The sequence below is a fragment of the Sus scrofa genome, chromosome 7 (genome assembly GCF_000003025.6).
Source record: "Sus scrofa isolate TJ Tabasco breed Duroc chromosome 7, Sscrofa11.1, whole genome shotgun sequence".
Lineage (NCBI taxonomy): Eukaryota > Metazoa > Chordata > Mammalia > Artiodactyla > Suidae > Sus > Sus scrofa.
Window position 1 is genome coordinate 14,980,663 of NC_010449.5, and position 19,924 is coordinate 15,000,586.

At 39.2% G+C, this 19,924-nt stretch overlaps 1 pseudogene; it reads left to right on the forward strand.

Annotated features, from left to right (window-relative positions):
- Positions 1,659-16,667, forward strand: LOC110261733 (annotated as a pseudogene).

Consider the following 19,924-nt stretch of genomic DNA (forward strand, 5'->3'; position numbering starts at 1 on the left):
AGAACGCAGCTCACACTGACCCCAAAGCCATTCAGGCTATGCTAAGAGATCCTGAAACTTCAAAGTCAAGTGAAAATGTGAATGTGGAAATGGACATGGAGGAAGAGGTTTCCCTGAGGACTGTAACAAGAAAAAATTGTGAAAATCAGGCTGTTTCTTGATTTAAAGGGCAGAAATCTAACCCAGCCCTGCTCCATGAGTTGCTTAGGGAACAGTGGCCAAACCCAGCCTCCTGAGCCTGGACATCCTGGTCACTGAGGCCAGGACTAAGGTCCACTCCACCTCCTTCGTGGGGCTGCTAAGAGACCAAATGAGAAGACTAAGTCAGAAAACAGTTTTAAATATTTATCAAAGCATTATCATCTTAAATTCTAAGCCCTGTGGAGTTTCCAATTGCTGTATTCATCTTTATTAAGTGGAAAAACAAATAGGTAGACAGACTTTGAATCAACACAAAAAATTTTAAATGACCACTTCTCCATCACATTGCTCACGGCGGAAATCATTCAAAAGATACGTACCTGCCATTCAAGAATCTCCAGCTTTGACAAGTTCCTGTTGTGGCTCAGTGGGTTAAGAACCCAACATAGTGTCCATGTTCAATGCAGGTTTGATCCGTAGCCTCACTCAGTAGTTAAAGATCTGGCATTGCCACAAGCTGCAACATAGGTTGAAGATATAGCTCAGATCCCATGTTGCTGTGGTTTGGCTGTAGCATAGCGTTGGCAGCTGCAGCTTTTTTTTTTTTTTTTTTTTTTTCTTTATTTTTAGGGCCGCACCCATGCATATGAAAGTTCCCAGACTAGGGATCAAATCAGAGCTACAGCTGCTGGCCTACACCACAGCCACAGCAAGTAGGGATCTGTCTGTGACCTACACTACAGCTCAGGGCAACACTGGATGCCCAACCCACTGGTGAGGCCAGAGATTGAACCCAAATCCTCATGGATACTAGTCAGATTTGTTTCTGCTGTGCCATAATGGGAACTCCTGCAGCTCTAATTTGACCCCTAGCCTGGGAACTTCCACATGCCTCTGGTGCAGCTGTAAAAATAATAATAAATAAAATAAATAAATAAAATAAATAAATAAGATAAAATAAAATAAAATAAGATAAAATAAAATAAAAGATAAAATAAAATAAACAAGAATCTCCAGCTCTTTACATCATTCTAAGAAGCACTGCTAGTGAGTATAGTGGGTTGAATGGTACCCCACCCCCACCCCCAGCTGATCTTGTCCGCTCAGAACCTCAGAATGTGTCCTGACTTGGATTTAAGACCTTCACAGATGTAAATAGTTACAGCTCTTGAGATGAAATCATTGTGGATTTCAGATGAGCCCTATGACTGGCATCCTTATAAGAGGAGAGGACACAGGGACAGGCAAGGAAGAAGATTATGTGACATCAAAGACAGAGTGATGCTGCTACAAGCCAGGAAGGCAGGAAGCCACCAGAAGCTGGCAGAGGCTTGGAGAGATTCATCCTGGAGGTTTCAGAGGAGCGTGGCCCTCTTGACACTTTGATTTGGGGCTTTTAACCTCCAGAACTATGAGAGAATACATTTCTGTTGTTTTAAGGCACTAGTTTGTGGTTATTTGTCATGTCCTGAGGAAGCTAACACAGAGGCCAATGTGTCATCATCAATTATGCGCTTATGTCGCCAGCAGGACCACCTTTCCTCCACCCTCACCGCCAGATGCTCCCCTTCCTGGGTGAGTTTCAGCAGGTGGCCCTGTGTTCGTAGCCAGTCTCTACCCCCATCGATCAGTGCTCAACCGCTAGATAGAATACATAGCTTTCATTCTATCCATGCTCACGGGGATTATGGAGCTGCAATATTCAGTTGCAAATACATGATTCGGTCTAGCTTCTTATCTATTATTATGTCTGATATAATTTTGTGTTTAGACTCTTTGTGAATAGACTAATATATGGAACCTGTATCCCATCTGGGTTTGAGAATACAAAAATGCTAGTGATAAAAATTACACATTAAAGATTTGGGTATAGCTTATGGTCTCAGGAGAAAAGGTCCCTGGTGGATGATAATTACTTTTACTTTTCACCTTTGCTACATAAAGAATGTAAAAGCCAGGAAATAGGAAAGAGCTGTTTTGCTTTATAAAAGGAGAGAGGCTGTGGGGTTTTTTTAATTCTGTTTACATATAAAAGGGATTGAGATCAGGGCCATGGTTCAAAGAGTCTGCAGAGGATTCTAGGCATGGGAGGCCCTCAATTAATATGTGATGGAAGAACAATAACAAATTTTTATATACCTCATATCTTATTAAAATTATTATGTTATACTAGAGTGGGTGGTAAGTTATAAAACATTTGTTGGTATATAGGGGAGTTGGAGGTGGAAATTTCTTAGACAGGGTCAGTTCCGGGAAACTTCTGCCCTTTTCTTCCTCATTTCTCCCATGTCACCAGTATTGACAGCATCTAACCAGAAATATAGAAAGGCTAAAGAACCATGAGGGGCTGTTAAGAAGAACAATAAAGCTTAGCTGTAATAAAATCCTAATGTTTAACACTCTTCACCTCGCTGATCTTGCAAGTATAACCTAAGGCCCCATCCCCCATATATTATAGCCAGCAATCACGCAGGCAGAAGAAATGGAAACAGGTGTTCCCATGAAGACCTGAACCCTCAGCACCACCTGTGTTCACATGCATCCCAAATAAATGGTATCTAGCTAAGATGTCAGCAAGGCTATAGGATTTATCACATTCCCCTGAGAAGCAGGAGGACAGGACAGGTCTTCTGAGCCTTGCAGGAATCAAAGACACACTGCCAAACCCAGAGAAGGGGACAAAATCCCTTCCCTCCTGACACCCTTCAGGAAAGAAGTGGGAGGGACTCTTGGCCAACACAGACCGAAACCTTGGAAGGTTCACTGAAAATATCAAATGGTTCTCAGAGTTCAAGTGACTCCACCTCACCACTTGGCTTTATTCTCAAAAAGATGCCAAATAATACCCACCAAGAACGGAGGACACTCCCAGCTAGCTCCCAATTGGGCATAGCAAGTGGCTGATTAGATGTCTTAAATTCCACAGGACCCTTTGATCTTCCTCTTCTTTTCTGATCTTAACCTGTAGCCTGAAGCAGTCAGGGACCCAAATAACTAAGAGGAGGTGGGCACACTTAGGGAACAGCTGCTAATGGAGCCACAGGGTGAAGTGTGTCTGATGTGTTCCAATAACCTTCTCCACACCAACTGGAACCATTTCCTCTCCCAAAGCAGACACAAACAATTAAAATGCAATGTTCCTCACAGCATTCTGGAAAACCACATTATATGCCCAAATTCCTTAGCAATTTTGCCTTCATTGGGTGAAAGTGAGACCTATGGTATCCCAGGCTGCCTGCTGAGTGGTTGCTTGGGTGCTGTAAATCTGAGAGCCTAGAAGAGGAATCATTACTTTCACACACAGAGAGTGCATGGCAAATCTAGACATGCCGAAAGGGCATTTAGGAATGTCCCACACAGAACCGGAGCCTCAATCCCGGCATTGCTGGCTTCTGGCCACTGCAGGTTACAATGAACATTTCACAGGGACGATGTCTTTTATGAAATCTGTTAGTTCCCTGAGATTTCTGCATGATAGATTTTATTGACATAATGATAAACCCAACACTTGGGCCTCATCAACCCCATTGCTAGTGATGCTCATGATAAAATGTGAATGCTTTCCCTGTACCATATCCTCAGTACAAGATGATCAATATTTGGAAAATTCCTGAGGCTCCTCCTCCAAGTGCTGTGTGATTTAATAAGATCTGATGTTGTAAAATAAGAAAAGAAATGTCCAAACTGGAGATGCCTCTGGCATAACAAGGTTCCTCCCAGGCCAGGGATCAAATCCAAGCTGCAGCTATAACCTACGCCACAGCTGCAGCCAACCCTGAATCCTTAACCTGCTGCTGCCACAGCAGGAACTCCTGGAGATAGATGCCTTTAAAAACTTTATTAATTGCTCAATTCTATTTGTATTTAAAATATTTCATGCACTTTGTTTATTCAATTTGTTTAACTCAGGAATACATCATTCATCTAGATACAGGCAAAGATCAAATTTTTTTTTTTTTGGTGTACAAAAATCCCCTTAAAATATGAAGAGTCACAGTTTGATCCCTACAGAATTAACAGTTAAAATATCCACTGCTGTTTTCCCTGTATTTTCAGGCATTTCTTTCCCATAACCATGATGTCATCACACAAAACAAGTAGGTCAATGGTTTTTCAAAGATTTGGTCTTTGAGACTATAAATGGTTTCCAGCAGCACTTTCAAAGCAAAAAGGACATGTGGGTGATGATTTCCACGGCACATAAAATTTGCTCTGTAAAATGTGTGCAGATTCAAAAACTAAAAGGAAAACGTTCTGGCCAAAACATCACTGAATCTTGCAGAAATTAAACGTGCAAAAAATTCAAGGCACTTAATATAATCAAGTGGCAGTGTGGTTTGTCTAGACCACTCCCACAGACTAAATGGCTAAAGTTCCTGTTTTGCAAATCTGATTTCTTGCCCAAAATTCTGCTAATAATTGGTTCCTGGACTGGCATGCCCACTGAGATGTGTGAAATGGCTGTCGTTGATATTTTGATGTCAAAAAGGGTCTGTCAGATTTTTCCTTCCTATAACCACTCACTTTCTTTGGGCCTCTTGTCACTTGTCCCCTGCCCCCCCTGCTCATTGTACCCACATTAAAGCTCTAAGTAAATAAATAACAGGCTGTGGCCTATCATCAGGTGACAGATCATCCTGCACTGGCTCTGAAGAATGGAGACGTTGTCATCTGTCTGGTCCCCCTCACATTCCCTGTCAGCCTTGCCGCATCCGGGTGGCATGTCACAGTCATCGGAGCAAGATGAATACAGCAGTGTAAACATCAGCCTGAGAACAGAGTCAATCAAACACGTGACTCTGCACTGAAGCCCTTCTGCTGCCGGAAAAGAAAAGCTCTCAGAGAGAAAGAAAAGTCTTTTAGGGGCCTGCTTCTGCTCTTCTGGTAGTTATTATTTAATTGAATTTAACAGAGTTTGGTTTTTTTTTTTTTTTTTTTTCAAATTGAGGGAGGAAAGTCACATTTTCCCCCAATGAGAGTAGGAGGCACAATAGAAAATCTCTCTAGAGCCAATCAATAGTTATAGGATTTACCTACTCTTCCCACAAAGAGGCACATCGTCGTGGTCCTGTGAGGTCTCCCAAACCTTCACGCCCTTCCCCGTGATAAAAGTTTAGCCACATTGCAAGAAGTGACCACAGAGGAGATGATGAAACATCTCATTGGCTAAGCTGAAGTGGCATTGGCAAGTAGTTTTTTTGAGGGCTGTTCCAAAACAAATAATGAACCGTGTATTAAAATAAACAAAGTCATAAAAATGTCAGGAGGTATGCCAGAATAATAATGACTTCCCAGTGTGAGAGGAAATTCAAAGAAGGATAATGAAACTCCTTCCCAAATGAAAGCAGCTGGCTCTGACCGTCCTCATGGATTTTCCATTTCCCTCCTGCTTAAGCAGCTTTTTTGGTGCTGGCACTTTAGAAGACCTCATTGATGGCACATGAGGGGAAAGAAATTAATGTTTTAAAAAAAATGTTAAAAATTTAAAAAAAAATCACTGTCAGCTACCGTTTGGCTCTCTTATAGTAGTTGGTGTGGGTATGGAATGATTAATATGACAGCCACCTTCTGCTATGATTTCTTGGACCTAGAACACCCTGACCCACCCATTGAGAGAAGCCACTGACAGGACTTCCACCATTTGAGACCATTTAGTCAAGCACTGATGATTTCTGAAAACTAGGTAGCTTTGTTGCTTATCAAAAGCACTTATGGACCTATTCAGCAATATAAAGCACTGAAGCAGTAGTGCCAACGATTCTGGAATTTTCCCAAACCCTCGGTGATTCTAAAGAAAGGAAACTTGTAGATTCTATCCATAACATCAAATTAAAAGCCACTGAATACCATGGCTCTCTCTACGTTATTTGATCTACCAGCAAAGGCTCTGCAAATTCTGGCTCTACCCTAACTTTTTGGCCATATTTCTTTAGCTTTTATTATTTTCCTGCCATGGTCTGAATGTGTGTGTTCCCTAAAAATTCATATGCCAAAATCCTAACCCCCAATGTGATGGTATTTGGAGATGGGCCCTTTAGAGGTGATTAAGTCATGAAGGTGGGGTGCTCTTAAGTAGGATTAGTGCCCTCTTTAAAGTCATCCCACAGGACTCCCTAGCTCCTTCTAGATGAGGAGACAGCAGGAAGGCCCCAGCTGTGAATCAGGAAGAGGGCTTTCACCAGACACTGAATCTTCCAGCTTTTCTTATCTTGGACTTTCCAGGTTCCAGTACTGTGAGAAATAAATTTCTGTTGTTTATAAGCCCCTTGGTTTATGCTATTTTTGTTATACCAACCCAACTGGGCCAAGCCATTCCTTTATACCTTTCTCTTCAGGCAAACCATAGCACCCATTTCACCTCATCCCCATTGGCCTATGCTTCCTGCATCTAGGCTATTTCTTACACTACCCCCATCTCGACTATATCGTGTCCTTCTAATGTATCCATTAAAAATATATATAGATGCACTGACCTAGAAATTCCACATTGAGACATTCATCATTAAGCTAATGAATTCATTTCAAGGATTTCTTTCAGCATGTTCATAATAGAAAAAAAAAAAAAACCCTTCCAAATTCCCAAAATTATAGGATAGGTTATATAAATCATAATACATTTATATATGACATAGTATACAGATAATAAAAAATGATGCTATATATTAATACTGATACCCATAAATACCATCCATGGTATGTTGTTTGGTGGAAAACCTATCATATTCAAAATGTTTGTTTTTATAAAAAATAAGCATCTGATTATGTATATATATTCACTTATCACTGTATCTATGTTTAAAAATCCATATTCACAATTATATCAAGGAAGAGTCTGAATATACACCTACGTATACTTGTGGTTTATGGATCAGGGAATTATTTTACATGTATCTGTGTGTGTACGTTTACGTTTATATGTACTTTATAATCTTATCAAAACTAAACACTGGTTGTCTTGGTATTGACAACTAAAAAAAATGTTCAACCTAAAAGTTGAGAATTACGTTGTATTTGACAGACCTTCTGAGGACTTCAAGCCTGGGAAGCAGCCTCTCAGACAGCTCCGCCTGCTCCAAAAGAGGTAAAGGAGAAGCCAGAATATATAGGAATTTTACAACAAAAAAACAGGTAATCAGAACATCAAAAAATGTACTGTAAATTAAAGAAAACCAGACATTGCAAGTTAATGAATGTAGCACTTGTCTTTGTATGGGAAGATGCAAGAGTCTGGGCTCATTAAATCATTCCTTAGCTATGTACCTTAGCTGTTTAGGGCCAGTATCTTCTTCTTTCCCATCCTGATTCCCCTCAGAGTGCACCGCTAGGGGTGGCTGCAGTGGCTGAGGGCTTGATGGCTGCAGCATCCTTTGCTGACATGGTAGGCAACGTTTTTAATCCACAGTATCAAAAATAATTTCGTTGTGTGCCATCTTCCAACTTCAGCTCAAATGCTCTACTCTACACAGTTTTTCTTGAAATCTCATCAGCAAGTCTTTTTTTCTCAGTCGTATCTATATCAATTTTATGTTGTTTAAACTCCAGCCTGGGTTAAAAACAGCTGTATATTATTAGAATATAAACTACATGAGCGTAGGAGTCCTTTTCCTTCATCCTTGAAGGCAAGCTTGTAGCAAGTGTTCAACAAATATTTTTATACTAATCAATATGATTTGCCTAATCAGTAATTAAAAATTGGATAGCACACCAGAATCACTTGGAATGTACCTCTTAAAAGTACAGAGTCCTTGGTCCACCCATTCTGTGGTCAATGCAGCCAGCCTGGCTTTTAGGTCAGTAGTGGAGGGCTGCAGTCCAAAGTCTACTCCAACAATGCCCTTGGTTTAATCCAAGCATTTCTCCTTCCGCCAGGCATGCTCCTTCTGTCCCAACATATTTGGGTTGTTAATGCCCTGAATTAATTCCTGTTCTTGAAAAAAAGTATAGAAACAATCCTAACTGATCAGACTTCATAAATGAAGTGCCAGGAAGATTGAAAATGTTTAATAAATGTTTGCTGGAGAATGGCTATGTTCTCCTGTCATGTTCCTAACCTTCAGAGCTGGTAGAACCCAAACTCCTGACTCTTGCAGGAAGTACTCTAATTGCCTTGACTTACTCCTTTTCTGTCTCCCTGATACTCATCTCATTGTCTTCTTGAGACTGATTCATCTCTTACCCTAATCATAGTATTTTTTGGTATTTTGTTTTGTTTGATTTTTTCTTTTTATGGTAGTACCTGTGGCAAATGGAAGTCCCTGGGCTAGGGGTCCAATCAGAGCTGCAGCTGCTGACCTGCACCACAGCCACAGCAATGCCAGATCTAAGCTGCATCTGTGACCTACATCACAGCTTTCGATAACCCTGGATCCTTAATCCACCAAGTGAGGCCAGGGATCGAACTTGCATCCTCACGGACACTATGTCGGGTTTTTAACCCACTGAACCACAACAGGAACTCCACTAATATATTTTGCAAGGAAAGTTATTTCAGCCAGCCTGGCACAGGAAAAGCAGACAGATGTGAACAGCAGGTAAGCCTCTGATCAGCAGCAGAGGTTATTGGGTGGGAAATGGGATCAGCGGTTATGAATAGTTGGTAATGGGCTTACCCTGTGATCTCAGAGGTGAGTCAGGGCAGACAGGAGCAAATGATGAACATTATTGTCTAGCAGTAGGGGGATGGGAGGGAAGCAAATCCAAACAAGGATATTCCTAAAGCATAAATTCAGGGAGAAAGCTACCCAGTAGGCAGGTTGGAATTCTATTAAGAGATTAAAGAAGAGAGATAATTCAAGGAATTCTGCCAGATACCTCCTGTACCTGATACAAAGCACCTATGTGTTTGTCACTGATGCCTGTTGTCACTGCTCTTTATCAGCTTTGTTATTTACTTACTGTTTCTCCTAACCTCTTGGGTGCCAGGTGCTAAATCCCAGCCATACACCAGTGCTCTATCATTACAAGTCAAGGTCTATTTCTGGGAGTGACTGTGTGTCTGACCAAAGAGATGAGTATCGAGGAAGAAGGTAAGGACGGGAAGAGAAACAAATATAGAATGAACATGAACTGGCCATTTAGACTCTTGCATTGCTGTAAACCACTCTTTCTCTGTGCAATCATTATATTTAAACAGTACAGCACATAGAATACCATCAATTGAAATGTTACCAAACTGCAACTCCTTAGAGGTCAAGTTCACCTTTTCTGCCTACTCATGAATTATAGGTTTTAAAAGTCCATTAGCACATATTGAGCATTACTGTTTCAATCTTTCTATTTGAAACCAGTATCTATGGTTTAAAAAAAAAAATTCCAGTCTTTATTTAGTGGCAATGAAGAGGATAATTTGGTAATTAGAATGTGTGGGAATGTGTGTTAATATCACTAGCACATTTTTTACTTTCTAAAAATCCCCTGTTTTTAATTGAAATAATGATCACACACTTTGGAAATCACTTTATAATACCTTTGAAGAAATTTGTTCACAGATGAAAACTAAGACTCATTACCATATGATTTAAATATTTAAAATAAATTCTAGAAACTTTTAGAGAAATAAAATAATTTGACATTTCAAGAGCCTCTCTCTTCATAAGCAGCTTATCTGGGGAATAACATGTATAGACCATTCTTGATATTTTTCAGCTTATAATTGATAGAAGAATTGAGTTTTTCCCCTTAAAAATCCATACATTTACCTAAATTATCCTTTTATACTTTACCACTCCAGACCTTTCTTTCTTATCAAGCATCTGACCTATGATGCTCTCTCCTCCAACCCAAGCCTCGGTTTTATTTCCAGTTTCCCTGTGGGGATTGATGTGTAATTTCAGTTTTCACAGTAAACATACTGATACTTTATTTTCTTTACATGGATTGTAATTTATAAAAATCTCCTGGAAGTTTCTCAAATTTGTCCACCACCTTTCCCTTTTCCCTCACACCAAGGCAGAAAATACAGTGAATCCAAGGAAACAACATCCATAATGATTACAAATGGTATAATCCTTCTCCTTCTTAGGTGAAGGAGGCACACACGCAAAAAATGTCCCTTTAGTCTGTACTGCTTGCGTTATTCAGGCCAAGAGTAGAAGACAGACACCTGAGGGTACATGGGAGAAGAGAGAGAAAGTGTGTGTTGTGTGTGGTGTGTGTGTATGAGAGAGAGAGAGAGACAGGGACATAACCTGAGATATGGAGGGAATGATAAGAAGAAAGAAACAGAGAGAGTGAGAGAATGAGAAAAATGGAGAAAGAGGATGCAGCATACTTATGAACATTAAATCCAGAAGTCACACTGAGAAATACACCAGTTAACAGCATTACACTCTGAGTCCAAAAAGGAAGCCCAAGAAACTGTGACGGTCAGTGAAATGATGTTTGTACAATTATAGAGAGACAGGCTCTAGCCTTTCAACAAATGTTTTCCTTTCTCTTGCTCACCCTACCAGGCCTCCATCCATTCAGACACACACACACCACACACACACACACACAACACACACACACACGAGTTAACACCTTAGAATAACAGAGTGCACCCCTGCATTCAGCTGCTTAGCAAGATCTGTGGCAGAATTCCTCTAAGTAGAAAATACCGTTAAAAACACTTAAAATAGCATTTCATTGAAAAACAACTTTTATCAAAACAATCCCAACTTCATAAATCCAGACACAGCTTTCCACCTTTTTGGAGCACCTTCACTTTCAAACCATTTTTTTTTCTAATTTTATACAAAACTATGAAAAAATGAACTCCAGTGGGAATTACTGGAGTTCTTATTCTTATAAAGATTAGCAAATGTCTGTTCCAGATAAGTACTTTAGCTCTAATCTGTCATATTGCTCTTCTACTTCCATTCCAGTGTAAAGATGTAAAAGGTTACTCTGAGAATTAAAATACTTAAAAGGAAAGAGAAAAGTTTAAGGAATTTTCCTCAGGAGTAGCAGATGCATCTCTTCAGATAAACTCCTTAATAAATTTTCCACATTGTCAGAGTTTTTTAGGCTAAAATAATTAACCTAAATTTTCAAAATGAATCCTAAGCAGTGTGTATACTGTCTTTTTGTGTTGGCATGCAAACTGGAGCTTGAATCTGTCTCCATTCAAAAATTCCACCAATGGGCACTTTAAGTTGGCTTGCTTCATAAGCAATTCAGAAGGTGGAACAGCAAAAAGATAAGAGGATTCATTAAGTGATTAGAGTTACCAGAATCAAGAATTTTTCACATTGGAAGATTTCATGGAGAAAATGAGACTTGAGGGATGTTTGGCTATATATTTTTTAACTTTAGGGGGAAGTTGCCGTGAAATTAAGGGGATTCTCAAATATCACTGTGGGCAGCTAAGGTCCTTTTTCATGACGCCTTCCAAAACCTCCTCAGTTTCATAGGAAACCCTCCAAAGTGACAAAGACAGCTTTGGGGTGAGTCATTTGATCCAAGATGACCAGAATGAACTAGAATAAAAAGAAGGAGACTAAATCAGAAGCTTCTTGGTCCTGGCGGTGGTATTCCTCATTCTTGGGTCCTAGTAGCACAGGCACCTGTCAGAAGAGGTTGGCCTAAAGGTCAAAGCACTAAGAAAGGCCATGCTCTGGTCAAAGAACAAGATCTGGTGAGAGCTCAAGATCAAGTCAAAGGTCAAAGTCCCATCAAGGATCAAGATGTAGTCAAAGGACAAGATCCAGTCAAAGCCCGATATACAGTCAAAGTCCAGTCCTCACTAAGCCTGGCTCCTGCCCCAGGATTCTGACCCAATGTGCCATGTTAAATCCAGCAATCAGTGTTTGAGAGATGCTGAGTGTCCAGGGGCCAAGAAGTGATGTGTAGGCTCTTGTGGGAAGGCCTGTCTGGATCCCTGGTGAGGCAGAATCTGTTCTTGCTGCACCTGTGAAGTCCCAGGGATGCAGGGGTGCAGGTCCTAGTGCCTGTAGCACTACCCCCTCCCACACGGCCCAATCTTCCTCTCATCCAGGATGCTCAAGCCTGGGCTGCCTCTCTCATCATCTTTCCAATAACTGGCTGCTTTCAGCACCCGCCCCCCCCCCCACTGGTGGCCGGGTGGTGCGGGGGTAAGACTAAGGCTTCCCTAGTCTCTGTTTGAGTGGAGAACTTGCATCATGTCACCAAGCAATCATGCATAGTCTGGAAGGACATTGCTTTTGAACTTGACAAAAGGTATCTTCAAACAGTATGTTTTGCCATTCTGGCAGCCTATCCATACTTCCAAACTCTTATAATTGAAGATAGGAGATAAGCTCCTCCACCAGGGCAGTAAAAGATAGGATATTGTAGTCAGTGATCCCTGCACAAAAGACAGAAGATTGGATATGGAACTAAGTATTTCAATCTTTACCAATCCACAAGCAAATTTAGACCCAATTCTCAGTGCCCCTGAGCTTTCTTTTCCTTATCTTTCCTTAAGGAAGTCTATTATTTTAACCTATTTCCTAATGTGTTTCTAGAAAATCTTCTCCCAACTCAGGGATCCATGGTCATGCATCAGACCCATCTTTTGTGCACAGCTTGACTGGCCAAGTCAAGGCTCTGCTGCTTCAAGATGCAAGAGTTTTCCAAGGAGGCTGGGATGCACTCAGATTCTTCCCTCACCACCTGAGGTGTTATCACCTCCAGGTAGATGAGGAGAAGCTAGAAACTTATTACTCCTCTAGCTGATGAATGTGAATTCAAATGCTCCAAGGCCATGGTGAATCAGAACATCACTACAAGTTAGTGCTAATGAGATTAGTGATAGACATCTCTATAATTGCTTATGTAATATAAAGAGTGCATTTCCTCTGTTACAATCAGTAGGGGACTCAGAAAAAGCTGCTCAAGCTCCTAAACATTACAGATATCTTAGCTATGCAATAATTTTGTCCCTGGGGTGCAAAATGCTCTTAGAAAGACAGAGACAAAAAATTGTATTTTTCAATCACCATACCTAGTACCACCACTCTCCTCCAATGGGGGTAGAAAAAAATTTACACACACACACCCCTGGGAATAAACTTGGTAGACTGGAGTTCAGAAAGAGTGCTCAATATTTACACTGATAGTTTTAAAATATAGATATCAACCACACAAATAAATTATCTGTAAAGAGTCCAGGCAGAGAAAGAGGCAAGAGAGACCATGGGACTCAGGCTTTGTTCTCAGTCTAGACTGGCAATTCCCAAACTGTGCACTGGGAGCCCTTGGTGCTGCAGGGCATTCACATAGTCAGTGCAGGATATCTTCCATTTTAGAGGGAAACATACTGTCATTTACCAAATATCACATAAGCTATTCATTTTAGGCTGCTCAGACCTGAATGAACATCATTAAAAACTGTTTTTTTTTTACATAAACTAAATTTAATGGAACTATGTGATATTTCTTTTGACCTAGAAACACTCTGAAAAGTTACTTAGACACTAAGGGTGCTGTGGACAGAATAAGTTTGGGAACCACTGTGCTAGCCAACTGATGATGGCTGGCTTTCCTAGGCAAGAAAGCCAAACATAACAAAGTCATAATCTTTGTGATGGTTTGGAAGTAAGGTCATGCTTTTGCAAGCCTGAATTTGCTTAATATGGGAAATGTTGATTTGCTTGTATATTGACATTGGAAAAAATAGTTATTTTCTAGAGTAATATAAGTGGCAAATACACTCAACCAATGCATCTTCCTTCCTTCTTGCTCAGTGTGTCTGAACTCCCCGAAAAATTCAGAGTTCACAGATTGCCTAAAAATCTTCTTTTACCCATCTTTCCAAAACTGGTGGTTCCTTTTACAGTAGCCTATGATTGGAAGAGATGTCTTGTAGCATATGATACAGACTACTCAGAATCACCTACATGAAAATTTGACCTTGAAGTATTTAATGCACTATAGTCTTTGATACTCTGAATGCCATCTGTCAATGAGGAACTGTATAAAGAGCTATAGTTTTAGTCAAGGTATTCCTTAGAGACTGTTAAAAATATTCTAAAATCTTACGAGTATTTCTTTCTAAGACATATCTTTTTAAGACATTCTTTTTTATTGTGGGAGGTGATAAGACAGAGTAGAGAGATCATTTTCCAATAGAATGTCTCTATTCTCGCTATTAAATACCTTGGGAGTTTGCAGTGGGTCAGCTTGGATAAATTGGAACTTATTTCCTGAACAGCCCTTCCCGGTGTTGTTCTGACTTAAAGCTGGCCCAAAGAGGACCTCACATGAAATCTGGAAGCAGAAGTGAAGGAGCAGCCAGTACTCTTTTAACGCGGATCACCGTGATTCGAAGTGGTGGCAGAAGATGCAAAGATGCTGGCATGTTCCAGTACATCCTCATTCTCCCCCATTCCACATCGGTGAGACTGTCAGGCTGACCCTATTGACTAACAGAATCCCAAGGTCCATCATCAAATGCTTGGCAGCAAACCCACAGAGGTGGCTGCTACACAGAGGTACAGCTCCCAAAGTCCTCCATGACCCTCCCCCTCCCCATCCACCTGGGTGACTGGCTGCACTTGGCTTCTAATCCTGCTTCTCCAACTCCCGCCTGGACTTCCACCTCTCCTGACACTGTGGAAGCTCTAATTCCTGTAATAAATCTATTTTCCTATAATTCACAGTGGTTGGGCTTCCCTGACTGCTACAAATATATACTATAGACATCCCAAGTGAAAAGAAAACATGGAAAATGATTCTCCAGGTTTCATTTTTTTTTTTTTTTTTGGTAAATGATTTCCTTATGGGGACACTGGGCTGGAACAAAAAGTATCTGTTGCTCATTAGTTCTGTTTTTAGACCATCCTAGACCATTGCTCTTGAATCCTTTTCTTAATACTAAAGAAAGCATGGGAATTGAACCATACACATGTGGCTGGATTGTCTAAAATGCCTTAAAGTTACTCAAGTTTCTCATGGACCATTCCCTCTGAGGAAGAAGAAAGTATTTCCACAGTCAGGGAAATAGGCCTATTTGGTGTGGCTTTTTCTTTCAGTCAGCCAGTTTCTCTCCAGATTTAATAAACAGCTTTCAAAAGGGGTATAAAAGTGTCTGCTCAAAAGCCTGCAGTCTGTTATTTGTAGAAGTGCCTGTGGATTCGCAGACCTGTTTCCAAAGGAGTGGATTATCATCTCGTGATAACTCATTGCAGAGCACTGAGTAATACAGTTCTGTGGGCAAACAAAAAAGCCATTCTCTTCTGGTGACAAAAGATGAAGCTAGTTATTAGCAATTCGATACAAAAGAAGTAAAAAGGACTGGAAATGAGGAGTCAAGCCAAGTTTGGCATCTATTATTCACACAAAACCTTCTAGTAATGACAACTACCCAAATCATAGAAAAATCCTATTCGTAGCACCCATTTTCTTGCTTCGCTGTCAAAAGTGTAGATGATAGATAACTTCCAATGACTGTCAAAATTAAAATCAATTTTAACGAAAGAAAACATAGTCTGTTTGTGAGTTCCAGAGAAAATGTGTGATGATGAGTTTGTGAAGTCTTTAATTTATCATTCCACCCTGAACAGAATCTATTTTTGCAAACAATAGTTCTCTCTATCATTGACATCCTTTTTTAAGGAAAAAAAAAAAGCGTACTGGCTTAAATGTTGAGCACTATTTATGAACACCAGTCTACTGAGTTTTTCCCAGAGATATTTTTTTCTATATTATCTCATAGTTGCAGGCTTCATCAAAGGTCATCATATCCACTGATTTTTGTCAAATATCCCCATGTTATTTCATCTGATAAATTATAATTTGTGATTGGCCTTTGGAAATTTCAAAGGATAGCAAACAATAGATATAGTTTCCAAAGTAAAGAACAACTGCAAATAAAAAGTAAACTCAGAACTCAAACAAATATCAAAGGGAAAATACTAGTGAGTTCACAATTCAGAAGGCTTAATATCATTTAATAATTTATCTGTTTCTTTTTATTTATTTTTCAAACGAACATGAAACCCAATTCTCATTTCCATAAATGCTAACAAAATCACAAAGTGACAATTTCCATCAGAAGTTCATATCTGAAATCTGAATTTATCTCATATCACAGGGATTACACACTGTTCACAAACCTGGGAAACCAAAGCCAACAATGCCTATTAGCTAGATGTTATTTTAGTATTCTTTAAAGCAGTACTTATGTTTAATTATATGACACTGCTGTGGCCCTTGAGAACTCCTAAGGTCATAAATATATAATAAACTTTTTTGTTCCTTGAAATGTGTGAAAAATGAAATGATAGGATCAGTTGGAATTGGATGGCTGAATCATCTCTTTGTTAGATACATCTTATCATAGCTTATCGGAGGCCAAAGAATCATTTTATTTATTAGGTATTAATATATTATTTAGGCTAGTGCAACTCTGAGGCCAACAATCTGATGCCTTTACACTTCCCCAGTATATAAGTAACTAACATGGTTTTATGATAGGCAGTCAATATACATATTGGCTAAAAGAAAGAATCAGAGAGATGAAGAAACCAAAAGAAAATAATTTGGGGAGCTCCCATTGTGGTGCAGTGGAAACAAATCGAACTAGGAACCATGAGGTTGCGGGTTTGATCCCTGGCCCACTCAGTGGGTTGAGGATCCTCATTGCCATGGGCTGTGGTGTAGGTCGCAGACGCAGCTAGGATCCCACATTGCTGTGGCTCTGGCATAGACCAGCAGCTACAACTCCAACTGGACCCCTAGCCTGGAAATCTCCATATGCTACAAGTGAGGCCCTAAAAAGCCAAAAAAAAAAAAAGGCAAAAAATAAATAAACTAATTTGACTAACACCTCACATTACCCTGAACCATCTCAATGTCTTAAGTTTTTTTAAGGGTTTATACTATGTTTATGGATAACTACATTCCATACCTAAATTCCCTCTATTCCTAAAGCTTCAGACAAGACTCAGCACATGGCTTATGTTAAAGATGTAGCAAAATGCTTGACTAAAAGTTTGTCTGAATCAGCTCTTTTAAAAATAATTTATGAGTATATACCTACTGTAATGTATGTGTAATAAAAATACTTTTGTACTTGTTAGGAGCCTACCAAGGGCATCAGTGCCAGTGATGTAAAGTCCTTGAGCTTCAGAAAGCCCCTATAAATCTGTAAAATTGACACTAGCACTTCAGTAGGAAAATGGGCAAAGGGTATTAATTAATGGATCGGTTGCTCAGGGGTAAATAATACAATGTAGTTTCCCTATTATTTTCCTGTGTAGAAGTTACACATAAAATTAATCATAGTCATTTTTCCTGGTAATCAAAATTACAAACAAAAGCATGACACAAATATAGAATAATAAAATAGTGAAATTCATTTTCTTTTCTTTTCTCCTCTCTTCCCTTCCTTTCTTTTTTTACTGGTAGAGGGAAATGGTTTAACTTTTCTGAACAATCATTTAGCAACATAAATCCAAAGCTTTTAAATGTCCATATTTGATATCAAAATGAACATTCTAATACACTATTACTGAGGACAAAACTTTCCAAAGGACGATCTGGAAATAAATGTTAGCACTTAAAATGTTTATGTCTCTTGATCATTTCCACTTATATACATCTATCTAAAAGAAATAATCTCACAAATGAGTGTATATGGTGAAAATATCCTAACAACCTCAACTTCTATTAGTAAAAGAAGTGTTAAACTATAGTTCAAATGGCAGGCACTACAAAATATTAGTACATTGGTGGGAAAGCTGGCAAATATGTGATGGCAAGTAGAAAAATAAAAAGTAAATTATATAATAGTATGCTAAATAGTGTCTATTTTAAAATTTTAATATTAGTAATATAGCATACATTTTCTTTAACATTGGAAATTTTAGCAAATATTAGTAACCTAGGGGAAAATGTATGTGGTTGTATGTGTAGATTTTGGCTCAGGAATTCCATTTCTAGAAATTTTTCCTGATAATGAATAATATGTTCCTAATATAAAGAATGATTTAAATAGGGAATGGGTTAAATACTGTATGCATATATACAACTAAATTCTATTCAGGAAACTGAAAAGATAAACGTTTTTCTTTGGGGTTTTTTGTTTTGTTTTGTTTTTTTGTTTTTGTTTTTTTTTTTTTTTGCTTTTTAGGGCCACACTTGTGGCATATGGAAATTTCCAGGCAAGGGTCAAATGGGAGCTACAGCTGCCAGCCTACACCACAACCACGGCAACGTGAGATCCAAGTCACATCTGTGACCTACACCACAGTTCACAGCACCTATGGATCCCTGATTCCCTGAGCGAGGCCAGGGATCTAACTGGTATTTTCATGGATACTGGTCAGATTCGTTTCTTCTGCGCCACAGTGGGAACTCCCAAAGATATTTTTTTTAATTAACAATGCTTATAGTTTTCAATTTAGATGGATTATAAACTTACTGTATGGTATAACCTCACTTTGACAAACAACTTAAAATTGTTCTTTCTGTTTGTAAGCAGAATATATAAATGAACACAAATATATACATTTATACATGTATGCAAAGAACAATGTCACTATGTTAACAGGGGTTAATTTTGCACTGTTTATGAGTGGTTTTTTTCTCTTTTTGTTTATCATAATTCTATTTTTTGCCTCAGAAGGCACATACAACTTAAAAAGATATCTCTGTTAAAAATAAGTATGTGTAAAAACTTATAATCACAGTAGTAAAATACATATGACCAATAAACAAATAAAAAGGTTTAGACTCATTAAGATAATTAAAGAAAAATAAATTTAAAACAATAACGACATGCAGATTTTCACTATTTAAACTGAAAAGTTTTTTTTTTTTTTTTTTTTTTTTGTCTTTTTAGCTATTTCTTGGGCGGCTCCTGCGGCATATGGAGGTTCCCAGGCTAGGGGTCGAATCGGAGCTGTAGCCACCGGCCTACGCCAGAGCCACAGCAACGCGGGATCCGAGCCACATCTGCAACCTACACCACAGCTCCCGGCAACGCCGGATCGTTAACCCACTGAGCAAGGGCAGGGACCGAACCCGCAACCTCATGGTTCCTAGTCGGATTCGTTAACCACTGCGCCACGACGGGAACTCCCATGCAAAGATTTTTAAGAGAACATTCACTGTGGACAAGAGGTGAGAGATCATCCTTCATTGTTCATGAAGGATATGCTGGTGTGACCTTTCTGGAAAGCAACTCAGCAACAGTTTAGAACCTTAAAGATGCTCATAATTTGGGCCAATAACTTAGCTTATAAGAATGTATCCTAAGAAAGTAATCAGAATTGTGGGTAAAGATGTGTGTCATTTGGATATTTAAAATTATGAAAAATCAGGGGGAAAAAAAACAAGTATTCAATCACAGGGAAAATAATTAAACCATATTAATAACCATGTCTGAAGTATTAAGAAGCCATTTAATAGTATGATTTCAAATAATTTAGAAAGTAATCATGCTACAGTGTGAAGTGGAAAGAAAAAAAAAAACTAGGATGCCAAATTATATAAATAGCATAATTTCAAAGAGAAAAATACTAAAAGAAAATCAACAAGTATATTTTATCACTCTCTATGGAAGGATTGCAAGAAACTTGCATGCCCATCTTTTTTTTTTTTTTAATTGCCATACCGGCGACATATGGAAGTTCCCAGGCTAGGGGTCGAATTGGAACTGCAGCTGCTGGCCTATACCACAGCCACAGCAATACTAGATCCAAGCCGTGTTTGCAACTTATACAGCATCTCATGGCAACACTGGATCCTTAACCCTCTGAGCAAGGCCAGGGATGGAACCCACATCCTCAGGGATGCTAGTCGGGTTCCCTTCCACTAAGCCACAACAGGAACTCTC